The sequence below is a fragment of the Tauraco erythrolophus genome, chromosome 2 (genome assembly GCF_009769465.1).
Source record: "Tauraco erythrolophus isolate bTauEry1 chromosome 2, bTauEry1.pri, whole genome shotgun sequence".
In the NCBI taxonomy this organism is placed as follows: domain Eukaryota; kingdom Metazoa; phylum Chordata; class Aves; order Musophagiformes; family Musophagidae; genus Tauraco; species Tauraco erythrolophus.
Window position 1 is genome coordinate 125,625,167 of NC_141466.1, and position 13,279 is coordinate 125,638,445.

General features: G+C 41.2%; 1 protein-coding gene across 1 annotated transcript in view; it reads right to left on the bottom strand.

Annotated features, from left to right (window-relative positions):
• MACROD2 (mono-ADP ribosylhydrolase 2) overlaps window positions 1-13,279 on the bottom strand; it is an 899,313-nt gene that overhangs the window by 875,926 nt on the left and 10,108 nt on the right. The window lies entirely within an intron of this gene.

Below are 13,279 nucleotides of genomic sequence, written 5' to 3' on the forward strand. Positions count from 1 at the left end.
CTAAGCAGAGGAGGAAAGAGTGCATAATTGATTTTTATTACTATTTTTTAAAATTAATTCTTTCCAACACAAGCCAAGTGTCTCAAGAGGCCTGAGTTCATATATTGGCCAGAAACAGAACTGAATTGCTAAAGTGACAATGTAAGCAGGAAACAGTTCTCAATCTTCATAAGTGGAATTTATTTGTAACTAAAAAAACCTGAAGGGAAGATTTAGTGACAAGGTAGGAGGAGTCCAAACAAATCCGACCCTTTAGTTTTCACATCAACCTTCATTTAAATCGGCTTCCACCAACTCTAGTATACCTGCACAAATCTGTCAGCATTACAAGCAATCATAAGTAGAAAGAAGAAAGCTGTATTTATTTTAGATCTTGCTCTACCTTCAGCACAAATGACTGGTATCAGAAGTCATCATTTATCTCAAAATAACAAGTCTCACTCAGTTCTACTTTAGATCAGCTATCAAATGCCTAGTGCAAAATCCATGCCACCTCCAGCAAAAAAATATATATTACCACTATGACTTACAGTAGCATAAAGGTAGCCTTGTATTCAGGTGTGTGCATTCAGGAGTTTCACTTCTGTATTTGACTCCTAAAGTAACTATTCCGTTGCCACCAGATCACCCTCAATGTCCTAACCAAAGCAAAGAATGTTTCTGTGGAAAAGTATCAAGTTTTTATTATCATAATAAGAACCTTGTATCACTCTAACATAGAAGTCAGACTGTTCATCTATTTTTCCACAGAAGGTAATCATTGCAGTTAGCTGTTAAGTTGGATTAAAATAAAAATCAGCCTCTGTGACCAATTTAGAGTCTGATTTATTATCTGCTTTCACGTTAACTGCGTTTGCCAGCAAGTAGGATAGTTGTGTTCCGAGTCCCTTCCCAGCGAGCATCCTACTGGAGCTCTGCCAAATCTAAAACGCGTACTATCATCCTCCCCCTCCACCTTCTGCCAAAGTTACTGCAACACTAGTTAAGACCAAATCAAACACCTCAAATTCTCTAAACTAAACCCATTTGGATTTTAAATCAAGAGTACAGTTTAGATACTACAGTATTTGTGTCAATATGACACAAACAACTAAAAATCCACCAGGAAGAAGGAGAATTCTCCATGAGGAGAAGATACTACACAATTAAAAAAGCTAATTATCACTAATTTCTGAATCACAGGGAAAGCAGAAACGTCCCTTAGTCGATTCACCAGCAAGGTCGTTAACTCCTTCTGTAGGATGCCACACAACACCATGTTGCACACGCTGGCACTGCCTCCAGATTTTCTATCCTCCGCAGCCTTCACGAGTCTGCCTCTAGTTCTCACTCTTTACAAGTACTGCATGCATTTGAGCGTGGCTCTCCTGAGACTCCCTCCCCACAGAAAAGCATTAGTAAAGTCACCGCCTTGCGAGAAAAAATACCACAAACACTCCTGTATGATCTGCCACATCTCTTCAGCAAGCCCCTCTCTTGCCCCACAGTTCTTGGAAGAGCCCTGCTGAGCAGTGAAAGCACATGCTGCCTTGTATATCTTTGATAGATTACCCTCATTTCTTTCAATAAAAGTCAGATTTAACAGAGGATTTGAGCTTGCACTGGCTTTATTTTGTTCTGGTTGTTACAGAAGGATGTTAACACTGATGGAAGTAATGGAGAACCAAGTCTCTTTCGCAAAGACACTCAACAAGTCTACTAATACGCTGCTGATTACAGAAGTAATCCCAGTATCATACAAATAGTTATAGGGGAGACGACTTTCTTTGGCCATCTGTTAGATCTCTGGGGCTGGCAGACAACATTTCCCAACAAAGTCAAAACTGGCCTCTGATTTGGGATATTTTCTTCTGTAGTCAATTTAGTCAGCTTGGCAGGGACAGTGAAGTCATTCCTGGCCATTACAAATAACTCACTCCCTCCCACCTTTGTCTCCCATCTCTTCCTTCACCATCACATTTTTGTCTGCTTCTCAGATTAAAAACAAACAACATTGCATTTGTTTACTTCAAAGTCTCTTCCCAAGGTAATGATAAACCTCAGATCTGTGAATAAGCATGGTAAGTTCTCAAATATGCCCAAGAAACTCAAATGCTGTAGGTATTATCCTGTAATTCATGGTACCGTAACTCAGCAAGGACAAACCAGCAATTCCAGGGCATTGCGTATTTCATCAAAGACACACACCCTGCGTACGTACTAGTGCATTCATAAAAATCCTAGCAGCGACAGATTTACCTTGTACTTGTAGCATAGTATTTCTTGCTCTCATTAATGAAACAGCTTTACATACACACTCAAGAAATAAATCCTCTGAAGGGGCTGCTATGTAACCTAGTCTTCAATACAAGATAGAAAACAGGAGTTGAGCCCCTAGACTCAAAAGCTTAAGTTTTTAGAGATGAGAAAGCCTGCCTGCCAAGCAAATCAAACTTTTGAGTCTGTCTCCACATTAGTTGTCCAGAACTTACCTTAAAGGCAGAACAGTTGGAGAGCCAGGAAGATTCAGATACATTTCAGTCCTAACAAAACAACCCACCAACTAAATCCACACTACATCAAGGCTCTGACAAAGTTCAGCTCAGTTTTAGATAGAGGCATCACAGACTCCAAGACAGTAAAATTTGTTGTTTGATCTGTGGCTCTGCATGTGAAGTTTTCAGGACAAAGCAGCAAGCAGAATAAGAGAGACTGCATTTTCTGAACTACCTCCGCAGGAACCCTGGCATAGCAACAGTAAAATTAAAAAGGCACTAGCAGATTTTTAAGATCATCCAGCTGGGCAGTGAAGACTGCTTAGGAAGGAAAGCTCCTTCTCTGCTGGAAGACCTGCTCCCATCTCCATCACCACAGATCTCCTGGCTCTCGAGCAAAACTGAGCACGTAGCAAACACATGCAAGAAGCCTGAATGCCTTCCGATCACCAGTTGTACTCAAGCCACAGCTAGCAAAATGCTAAAATAGCTGTTGAAATAGGATTGTGGCAGTATTGAGTACGAGCAATAGCTTCTGCTTTATTTGAGGTCTTCTTGTGTACCCCTGGGGAGACTGTTTCTGGGGTGCTCCTTCCCTCCGGAGTAAGGCTCTGCCCCCACCTTCCACCCCATGTCCATCTCCACTGAAAAAGTAAAAATAGAGGATTTTACTGTGAGATGCTCCTAAAAAAAAAAAAAAGAAACCCTTGGTGAGCTCTTACAAAGCAGTGACAATCAGCATTAGTTTGGCCATCTTGATTCCCTCCCAACTCTCCCACAGTGAATTGTTATTCATTTTTCTTCCTTAATCTCATCAATTGTGCAAACAGTTATGCGGGTTGTGTCAACAGTGAGGATTACCAACGGACTCAACCTGCAGTTTAAGCACATCAACATTTCACATATTTCATTACAATTATGTGTGTATGTCAAAAGCAAATGAATATGGATTTGGTTTTGTTTAATGTTAATTTTACAAGGTGTGTTCATGTAAAGTCTGGCTATCCGATTTCTGAGACAGTGTTATCCCAGAGTCTTCACCCTGATGACTTCCCAGGACCAGTTAATGCCAGCCCTGCCTCTGTAATAAAGGGCCCTAATTAATTCAAGACCTTGTGCTAAAAACAGCAGCAAAGCCACTATCTCCCATACAGGTAGATGTCACAACCATTTAGAGCTTTCAGGTTCAGATAAATTCAAAGAATTAATCGGCACATGAAGAAAACTATTTAGGAGGAGGATAAATGGACTATTCACAAACTTTTGAAATGCCTTTCTAAATTCCACTTGCAGCACAACAGAAATCTATTGTGAAATGACTGCAGGCGTAACTACAGTCAGTTCAAGTCTATTCATTCAAAAGAACCGAAATTAAACTTGCAAAGTGAGACACTGAGGTGTAAAGCCATCCACACACAATCCAAAAATCTGCATCTTCACAAGCAGGCGAGGACCTAACAGAACCCTAAGGAAACACCAACATGAAAGCAATTCATAAGACTCGAGTTTTGATTTTTTTTTCCCTCAAGAGCCTACTCAGCCTCTGCCACTTTTCTGACCTAAATAACTCTCCAACTTTTCTCCTCTGCCTACCTAGCCCTAATTCAGGTCTTATCCATCCCTCTCTGGAGTGTTTTTGACAGAAAAAAAAAATCAAAATCAATAAACAACAGCTAGGGAAATGCAGCAACATACAGAGAAATATCTAATACAGAAATAAAGCAAAAAAGACAGTTTTTTTTTTAAATTCAGTATTGCTGACAAGTTTACTGTAGCTCCTACTAGAAAGTGAAAATGATGGTCACTAAATTGTCTTTGCTCCCACAAGCACAAAGGACAGAGTTCATCCTGTTACATCCTTCCCAAAATCTGTTTTGTTTAGGCTGTTTTTAAAGACACACAACAGTGAAGATCCACAAACACTCTAGGTCCTCCTCCTCCCCTCTCTGTCCCAGCCTCAGGAATATAGTAGAGTTTAAAATCTTCACCATAAACAGTTGAAAACTTACGTCCCACCACCGTTTTTTCCCCTCCAGATCCATGCCCCCACCATCTTCCATCCCTCTGTCTATACAACCCAACTTCCTTTAGTTTCTCCTCCCAGATCACATCCTTCGGGCCTTTAATCATGCTCCCAAAAATCTATGAGTCCACAGAGCCACATCTCGAGGTGTGAAGAAGTTGATCAGCCCAGGTCTTAACATCAAATAAAGCAAACAGGCAGTCCTATCCCTCAGCTTTACTTACAGCTGCTTCCAGGTTGCAGAAAAGGAAAAGAACCTTTAGAGCTTACACATGTGCAGAAAAATGCATTAGATTCAGCGAACAAAAACTGCACTTGGAAAGAAAATGTGAAGTTCTTCACAACTACGAGGAAAAAGGACTTTCAGAACAGCTCACTAGAGGGAGCCCCCATAAAGGGCATGAATACACTCAGCTGGTGCGATGGAAAGAGGTGGCACAAACCTAACATCATTTTCAACTCAACTCTGAAACTCAGTCACTGCTAAAATATCCAGGATTTTAAAGTCTAGTACACTTTAAAGCATCCTAATTTTTGAAACAGGTCTCAGACATCCAATTACAGAAATCCCTACAGCAATACCAAAGAGCTTACATCCAAAGGGAGGAGAAAAACCCCCAGCTGGAAGAGCTTCTGTTAAGAAACACATTTTCATTTTAAAACTATTTGATAACGAAAGAGTAAAGCACACACAAAGTAGTAAAAATAGTTATGAAAGTCTCACAGCATAAAGCAATACCTATGGCAAAGAAAAAGCCTTTTGGCACTCCATGAGCAAAAGCAGGTAAGAGAATAAGTCAAAGAAAAAACAAGTGAAAAGGGTTTACAGCAGCTAGGCTCACAGGCTCGCAATAGTAAAATGAAGTTTTGTTTAACAAGTCAGACGACTTCATGGGTTTTTTTTTTCCCCTCTAGTTCATAAAAACAAGAGTAACAGACTGAATTGCAAGAAACAAAGCTGAAAATGGGAGAGATTCAGCATTTATAGTCAGCTTTAGAATTCACAGCTGAAGGAAGTAAATTAATTCTAAGTTAAAAATAAGCAGTAAGTCTGCCCACTATCTCATCGCTGCTACAACAGCTACTAGTAGAAACATGTATCCCCACAAGGAAGGCTTCTCCAGCAGCAGTCTATAACATGATCCAGAAACAGCACTGGGAAAAGAGCCCAAGTAAGAGACATGAGTCTCAATATCAACCCCAGACAAGACCCAGCCCTTCCACCCCTAGTTCAGTCCTCAGCAGAGGCTGGACTGGGACACTGCTCCACTTTTCCTGGGCTGCTGAAAAAACAAAGGAACTGAGTGAGCTGTAAGGGTGCATCTGCCTACAGAGAAACTGCAGGAAGCATTCTGCTACACACTCTCTGCGCTCTTCCCTTCAATGCTTTAGTTATTTATTTATTTTTACATGCTTTGTTTTTACAAGCATCTTGTACGGATTAAAAATGACAAACTATTAGCAGTTACTAACCTCACATTTAACACAGCTTTCCATTCCATTTGTTTCTGCAGAGGCTTACGGAGTGTTAGAAAAGACAGATTGTAAGATCCGTTACGTTACGTGCCTGCTTCTACTCCTACTAACCGTGGGTGATTGTACAGGCAAGGCAATTGCTTATCTAAATCAAGATAAGCATCATTTCCATATGTTCCATCACCAGGGGGAAAGCACTCACAGATGCGCTCAGTACTTCAGATTTGTAGCACAGATTTGTTCTATCCCTGCTTGGACTTCAACGAGATCAGAACCTGAGTACAAGGAAGAAACATCTGCTGCAGACAAATCACCTTCTACCTAGCCAAAACCGCGGCACAACGTGCAAGTCAAAGGCACTTGATGATGAACACCAACACCTTCTCCCCAGCTACACACTCTGCCAATATGCTCTGTTTCAGCTAATTACAAAGTGGCATAATTGGATTAGACAAGGACTATAGCCAAGTACGAAGCTTCTGAGGCATACAGACACCACAATCACAGAAGAGACAGGTTGGGTGGGACCTCTAGAGATTCTTAAGTCCAACCTCCCCACTCAAAGCAGGGTCACTCAGGGCAAGCTGCCCAGGACCCTGTCCCAGTTGGATTTTGAGTACCTCCAAAGAGGGAGGCTCCATAACCTCTCTGAGCAACCTGTTCCAGTGTTCAGCCAACCCCACAGTAAGTGTGTGGGTTTGTTTTTTTTGTTCTCAGAAATAATTTCCTCTTTCAACTCGTGCCCATTGCTCATCCTGTCACTGTGTACTGCTGAGAAGAGTCTGGAGCCATCTTCTTTACACCCTCCCATCATATGTTTATAAACATTGATCAGATGCCATCTAGGGCGTCTTTTCTTCAGGCAAACCCTAGCACTCGCAGCCTCTCCTTGCGGAAGCGATGCTCCAGTCCCGTAATCATCTTTGGGGCTCATCTGATGCATCAGCTACACTTCCCACTTCTGTGCCTTTGACAAACTTGATGAGGTTGCACTCTGCCCCATCTTCCAGGTCAGGAAGTCATGGTATCTCCCATTCAAGGTTTTTCAGGAGTTATGAAACATCCCCATCTGACGATGTGAGCATCACTTGATGTCCACTAGTTAACTGAGGAGCCCACATCCAATGAACTGCTTTCAACAGTGCTAGAACACACTCCTCTAAACCTACTGCAAAGAGCCCAGAACTAACTCACTTGGTCCAAGTCAAACGTAGCGATATGGCTATCAGCAGTACACAAACAGGGCCGTAAATATGAGTCTCTATTCTTCAGCCACATGACTGATTTGGAGCCATTGAAGACTATGTTACACATTGAAGAGAGGAAGAGTGGTATACCACGAGAATTGATAAAAAATAGTCAGTCAGTCCTAACAACTCCTACAACGGTCATGCAAAACAATTATTCTTGTGTAACGAAGGTCTTGTATAGTCCTCACAATGTCATGTTCCAACATTTTTCTCAGTCTACCCCCAGAAACAAAATTTAGAGGTAAAAAACCCTTTAAGTCTGGGAGAAGAGGAAGGAGAGAGAATGGAGAAGCTTGCCCTTTCTCTGAAGTTTTTGTAAAACAAGGGAAGACTTGGTACGGAGTGCGAAGTACCCAAGATGGAAGTTTGAGAAAGCAGCATTAACAAGGAGAACAAGAGAAGGAATATATTCTCGATTCTCATTTGCGATGCAGCCTGGTCTGCAAGGACACGCAACTGTCAATTCATAAATCAAAGCCTCCTCACTTCGGTGGCATGCACAGTGACAGCAAAGACACGACACAAGTAGGCTGAGGCCCTGGGGTATTTGCGTGTTCTCCCAGAGAGGGAGTATCCAGCTGCTACAGTTGCTGTGCTTGTTTCTGCTGGCTTGAGATTTCATGATTTCAGGTCCACAAGAACTGCTGCCGGTTTGGCTGTGACCCTGAAGGAGCTGCGCTTTGTGTATTTGAAGCAGCTCATGCAATCAATGTCCTGTTTAGTTGTTTCATTTATTTTTTTTTTTTTTAATGTGAACCGTTAAAGGGATTCAATACTTTGTGACGATATACTGGAACAAAAATGCCATTGGATAGCATATTTACTAAGTTCTTGCCCAAGCCTGATTATCAGTACCTCAATGTGACAGACACCAAGAATTTCAACACACAGATCCTTCTTCCAGAATGCAGTGTGAGTTCTACTAAAGTAGGTTAAATGGTCAACACAGGTCACACAGAGGCAAGAACTGCATCATCCCCAAATTAATTCCTACTTTATAACCTCCCTCTACTACAGAGAACTTGAAATTAACAATGGACGTTAAAAGCTTGAGAGAAAAGCATATTACACTCCTTTAGAACATTGTCCATTGCCTCACAGAAATACAGATACTTTCCTATAAAGCTAGAAGACTACAGGTGATGCTACTTTGCTATATTCCTTCAAAGGCAAAGTGGATGACCTCCACTGCAAAGTTGTGTCTTGGTAATATCACAGCATTCACACAACTCTTCCCGGTATGTTCGAATCAATTCAGTACCTCTTGGGATAACTATGAGCCTTCATCCAAAACTTACACTATCAACAGCACAGTATTCCTTCACTCAGCTTTAGAAACCGTCTGGAAAAGGAAAAAAAAAAAAAAGCCTTTTCATGAGCAATGAAGTGTTCAGTCTTCAGTAGCAGCATCTATTTTATCTACCAAGAAGTGAAAAACCATTTTTAATAGGTGTGAACAGCACACACAGCATCAAGCAGAATTAAATTAAGTTTGTAGTGGGAAAACACAAATTCATTAGCTTTCATTCATTAGCTGACTAAGCAGTCAGACAATTTTTACTCTACATTCTCTGCTTTTTTTTAATTCCCTACACCATTGCTAAGCAACAGCTTCTCTAGTTGAGCATTACAGTCTTTTGGAGTACTTACTGTGGAGCTTGGAAATAAAAAGTTACTACCAGTAAACTATGAAACTTCTGCAAAACTGTCAGCAAATATTTCACGGCATTGTCATTCAAGAACCTCTCTGCCTGAGATACAGTGACAACTGCTTACCAGATGGGAGCAGGAACTTCAGTTTTCTAGTACCAGGGGACAGGTAGGTAAGTTTCTATGCAAGTACAAAAGGGAATGTTTTCTGCACAAAGACATTAGACTCGCTAAGTAGCACTTACCTTGGAACATTTCCCCTTCCCTACTCCCCGAGATACCACCTGTAATTCGCTACCCCAAGAAACATTAAGACTTCAAATACTGAAGGTTTCTCCTGTATCTTGCTCTTTGTATTGAAGAGGACTCTACCAAGACCCATGAATGTTGTGAGTCATACTTACTTATTTTAAGAACTTGAAAAATACAAAGTAATATAAACTCACAAGCAGTTTCAAGCTCTCTAGTTAGTAGTTAGATAGAAGCTCTATCTTCTTCTGCATGTCTACCTGGAAATAAAAGACACACCAAACCTCAAAGCCCTTAAGTCAATATAGGTTATGTTGGTGTGCACCTCCTATTCTGTTTGGATTTAGTTATTTGCAATACACTTACAAACCTTCTCCTGCAAGAGCTCTGGTAGCAATGCAGAAAAAGGAAGGAAAAAAAAGAAAGGGACTTCGTTTTTTCTTCAAATATAACTGATCCATACCCTCAGTGACAGTTACATGAAGTCTGGGGTTTGCTTTCAGTTGATACAGATTCCTTAAGTATTCCCACAAAAGGACAGCACTGCAACACACAATACGTTTGTATGAGAAAGCAGTGTCTTTTTTTAAAGAGTACCTTATTCATGTAGAAAAGATAACATTAAGCATACAGGAGTAAATCCAACTACAATCATAGAATCATAGAATCATAGAATGGTTAGGGCTGGAAGGGACCTTCAAAGGTCATCTAGTCCAACCCCCCTGCAAGGAACAGGGATATCTCCAACTAGATCAGGTTGCTCAGGGCCTTGTCCAACCTGGTCTTGAACGAAAAAAATCATATTTGTGTAGCAAACAAAAAGCAAGTAACTTACAACACCTTTACAGAGTAACCATCAATACCAAAGAGACAATCAAAAAGGCCCCTATTTCCATAAACAAGTCTCTGTGACAGAGCAGAGGGCAGGATAAGGCAGGTAAATGTTTTAGAGCAAGACAGTGTACAAGCAGTTCTAGACTTTCTTCATATCTGCATTACAGATGGACTAAGTCTTTTGGCAGGATCCTCTGGATAAGCTATAAAGCAGTCTTTTCTAACTCAGTGTTTGACCACGAACTCATAGAGATGATATTAGTGCAGAGGTGCCTGTAGAGAACTACCGCTTTCAGGAATAAATATATTGACTACACCAGCACCAGACTGAGAGGTGTAATTTTTCAAGATACGCATTCTATAGCATCCTGTCGACAAAAAAAAAAAAAACACACATCTGGAAACTTTGGTAAAGGCCCTCATGACGCACTTCTGCAAACATGCCAAGTCAACAGCTGCACGTCTCAGTACCTTTTCTGTGAGAAATGGACCCACATACAAAATAGTAATTTCAATGTTTTTTAAAAGCTGTGCAAAATAGAAGTTGAAATATAAACTGGATTGTTAAGCCTTCTCTCCAGCTCAAAAAATCTTTTCCTGTGTATCGTAACAAACACGTCTGAATGCAGCACTTCCTATAGGGCTGACAAACTCTGTGTCTACTGGATTTTCCAGCTGCACATCAGCTAGATTTGCACTTACAGAGACCGCCGCATACCACTTCACATTGGAAGTACTACAACTTATTCAGCCACCAGTTGATCGAGCAGAGATGTTTCTACATAGAGATGTAGAAACATGGTGAGCAGTTCGGCTCTAATGAACCGAAAAAGGGAAACCCAGCTTATCTGGTTTCCAACAATTGGATTTTTAACACATGTGTAATCAAGTGTTTAATCGTGCATGAAGCAGATGCAGCTACGCATGAAAGTTGGTTAACGTGATCCAAACAGAGAACTCAGTGAGCTTAAACAGCAACAGTGATCTCCCTACTTTATCATGGGAGTTAAACCAGTATCTCTATATGGTGGTGAATTTTCAGACTTGATGCAAGCCTCCCACATCCACAGTGTAGCAGTTGACAGTTCATAAACGTCTGTCACACCTAAGCTACAGTGAATAAAGACAAGCCATACCACTCTCTCACTGTCTTATCAAAAGAGGCTCCCAGTCTTCTGCAGGAGGACATCAGCTTTTTGGACCTACACTTGAAGATACCCAAAAGTCATGTAGGCAGGCAACAGGTCTACATGAGTAAGGCATGACAAGGGTACAACAGCTTGATCTAGGCCTCAACTTAATCATAGGCACATGACTTCTAGACAGGCTGGCACACTGGCTCACATCTGTCTGCAAAGGACTGTGAGGACATACGCCACAATCCATCACAAATTATAGATTGTGGCTTTAGCCGAGCTACCGTACTGAGCAAAACCAGATGACTTGCTGAAACTGTCTTTGTAGAGCAAGAAATTAATTTGGTGATTTGATCTTGCAATCTCCCATGCTCAAAAGGAGCTCATCCTTCATACACAAAAAAGGGGAGGGGAAAAAAAAAAATAACCAAAGGAGAAAAGATAGACATATACATAAAGACAAATTACTGGAAACCAAGATGTACAACCTGTTAGTTTAATATATGCAGGGGAAAAGTATCCCACTCAAAAGTTACTATTCTCCTTTCCTTCAGTAGTCTTGGACGTCAGACAAGTCAGCCACTGAAAAAGTCCAGGCTGGAACTTGAGAAACCCTACACTTTCTCAGGAACAGCACATACCGACTTATATACAGCATCACTGCTGCTAAAGCCATCCTTCCTCACACTCTGAACGAGCCTACCAGCTGACAGCACACTGCATCATCTGGACTTTCTAACTCTGGTTAGTGCTTCCTTAGGGACCTCTGTACAGAACTTCAGTGCGCAGTGATGTTCAGTAGCTAGAAAAATGAAAAGAAAAAAAAAGGATTGTTTCTCATATTGCATGGGACAGAAGCTTGGGAGTTATTAATCTGGTCAAGACTCGTGTCACCAGTACTTAAGCATTAGAAATACTCTTTCTGGCAAAGACATGCTTAACCTCCCTTTGCATCTCCATCTACTATTACTCCCTGAAACAAGTTGAGAGCTTGTGAAGCTTCAATAAGGATACTAATTTACTGTTAAGAGCAGCATCCTTTCCTAGAGTTAACTCTTGCCCCTCAAGTTGCTGCTTGCCACCACTGGAGATAAAAAGGTTCTCTCAGCTGCATGCAGAAAGGCCACAAAGTGATAACTCTATCGAGGACCTTCATAAGCTTAATGCTGTGTAGAAGTTAACTTGTTTAAAAAAAAAAAACATAGAACAGCATCTTCAAAAAAATCATCATCTTAATTACATCAAAGACAAGTGATTTAGAGAGAGGATTAGCCACACTGGATTATGTGCTCTTAATCTATATAAACAGAGCTGATTTTTTGCTATTTAATAATCATCTCTCACACTTGCTGAAAGCGAGATTCTTCTTTTTTTTCACAAAAAAACACTTTAAAGAAAACGATAAGACAAGCATCATTTTTTGGACAGCTAATCCATCCTATAAAAATTATATGCATGTAATTTCTTGGTGAGTTGCAAGGTCGATTGGATACATATTGGTTCTTTTTTAAAGTAGTTTCCCCCACACACACTGTACTAAACACACTGCTTTATCCACTTTTATCAGGGATACCACTGCCTAGACAGGAATACTTGCCTCCAAAAACAAACCAACCTCCCCCCGTCCAGGTTATTTCTCAGTTTACACTCAAGTAAGCTTGCACCTGAAGTTTTCCCTCTCCGTTTCTGTACTGTGCAAGGCTATCTTTGGGAAAGAATAGCTGAGGTATATGTTTAGAGAGACAGAAAGGTGCGTGGCGTCAGCAGGTCACATGGTCAGATTTGTACCACTCTGCAGCTTTGCATCTGTTCAGGACAGATCCCCAAAGGGCAGCCAAGAGTCCGGGAGAAGCAGAGCACACAGGGTTCCAGTTACTCCCTGTGGCACTGGCAGCCTTGAAGTCACTCTGCGTTATGCCACCGGCATGCAGGCTCCTGGACACCTTCAGAACAGACTAATGAGCTGCAAACATGGCTCGCTGTTGTTGCCACTCCAGTTCCTTTGCTGCCTCCTCAATACGTGCGTAACACGGAGAGACGAGAGAAACGAGCAAACGGATTTATAGCCACTTCCACAAAAAGCATGTCATTTCCTAAGCATTAAGAATACTTCATTACCACGAACTTCACACAATTCATAGAAACCACAGATGTTAGTCTTTTAGTGGAGCTCCCCCAGCTATTACA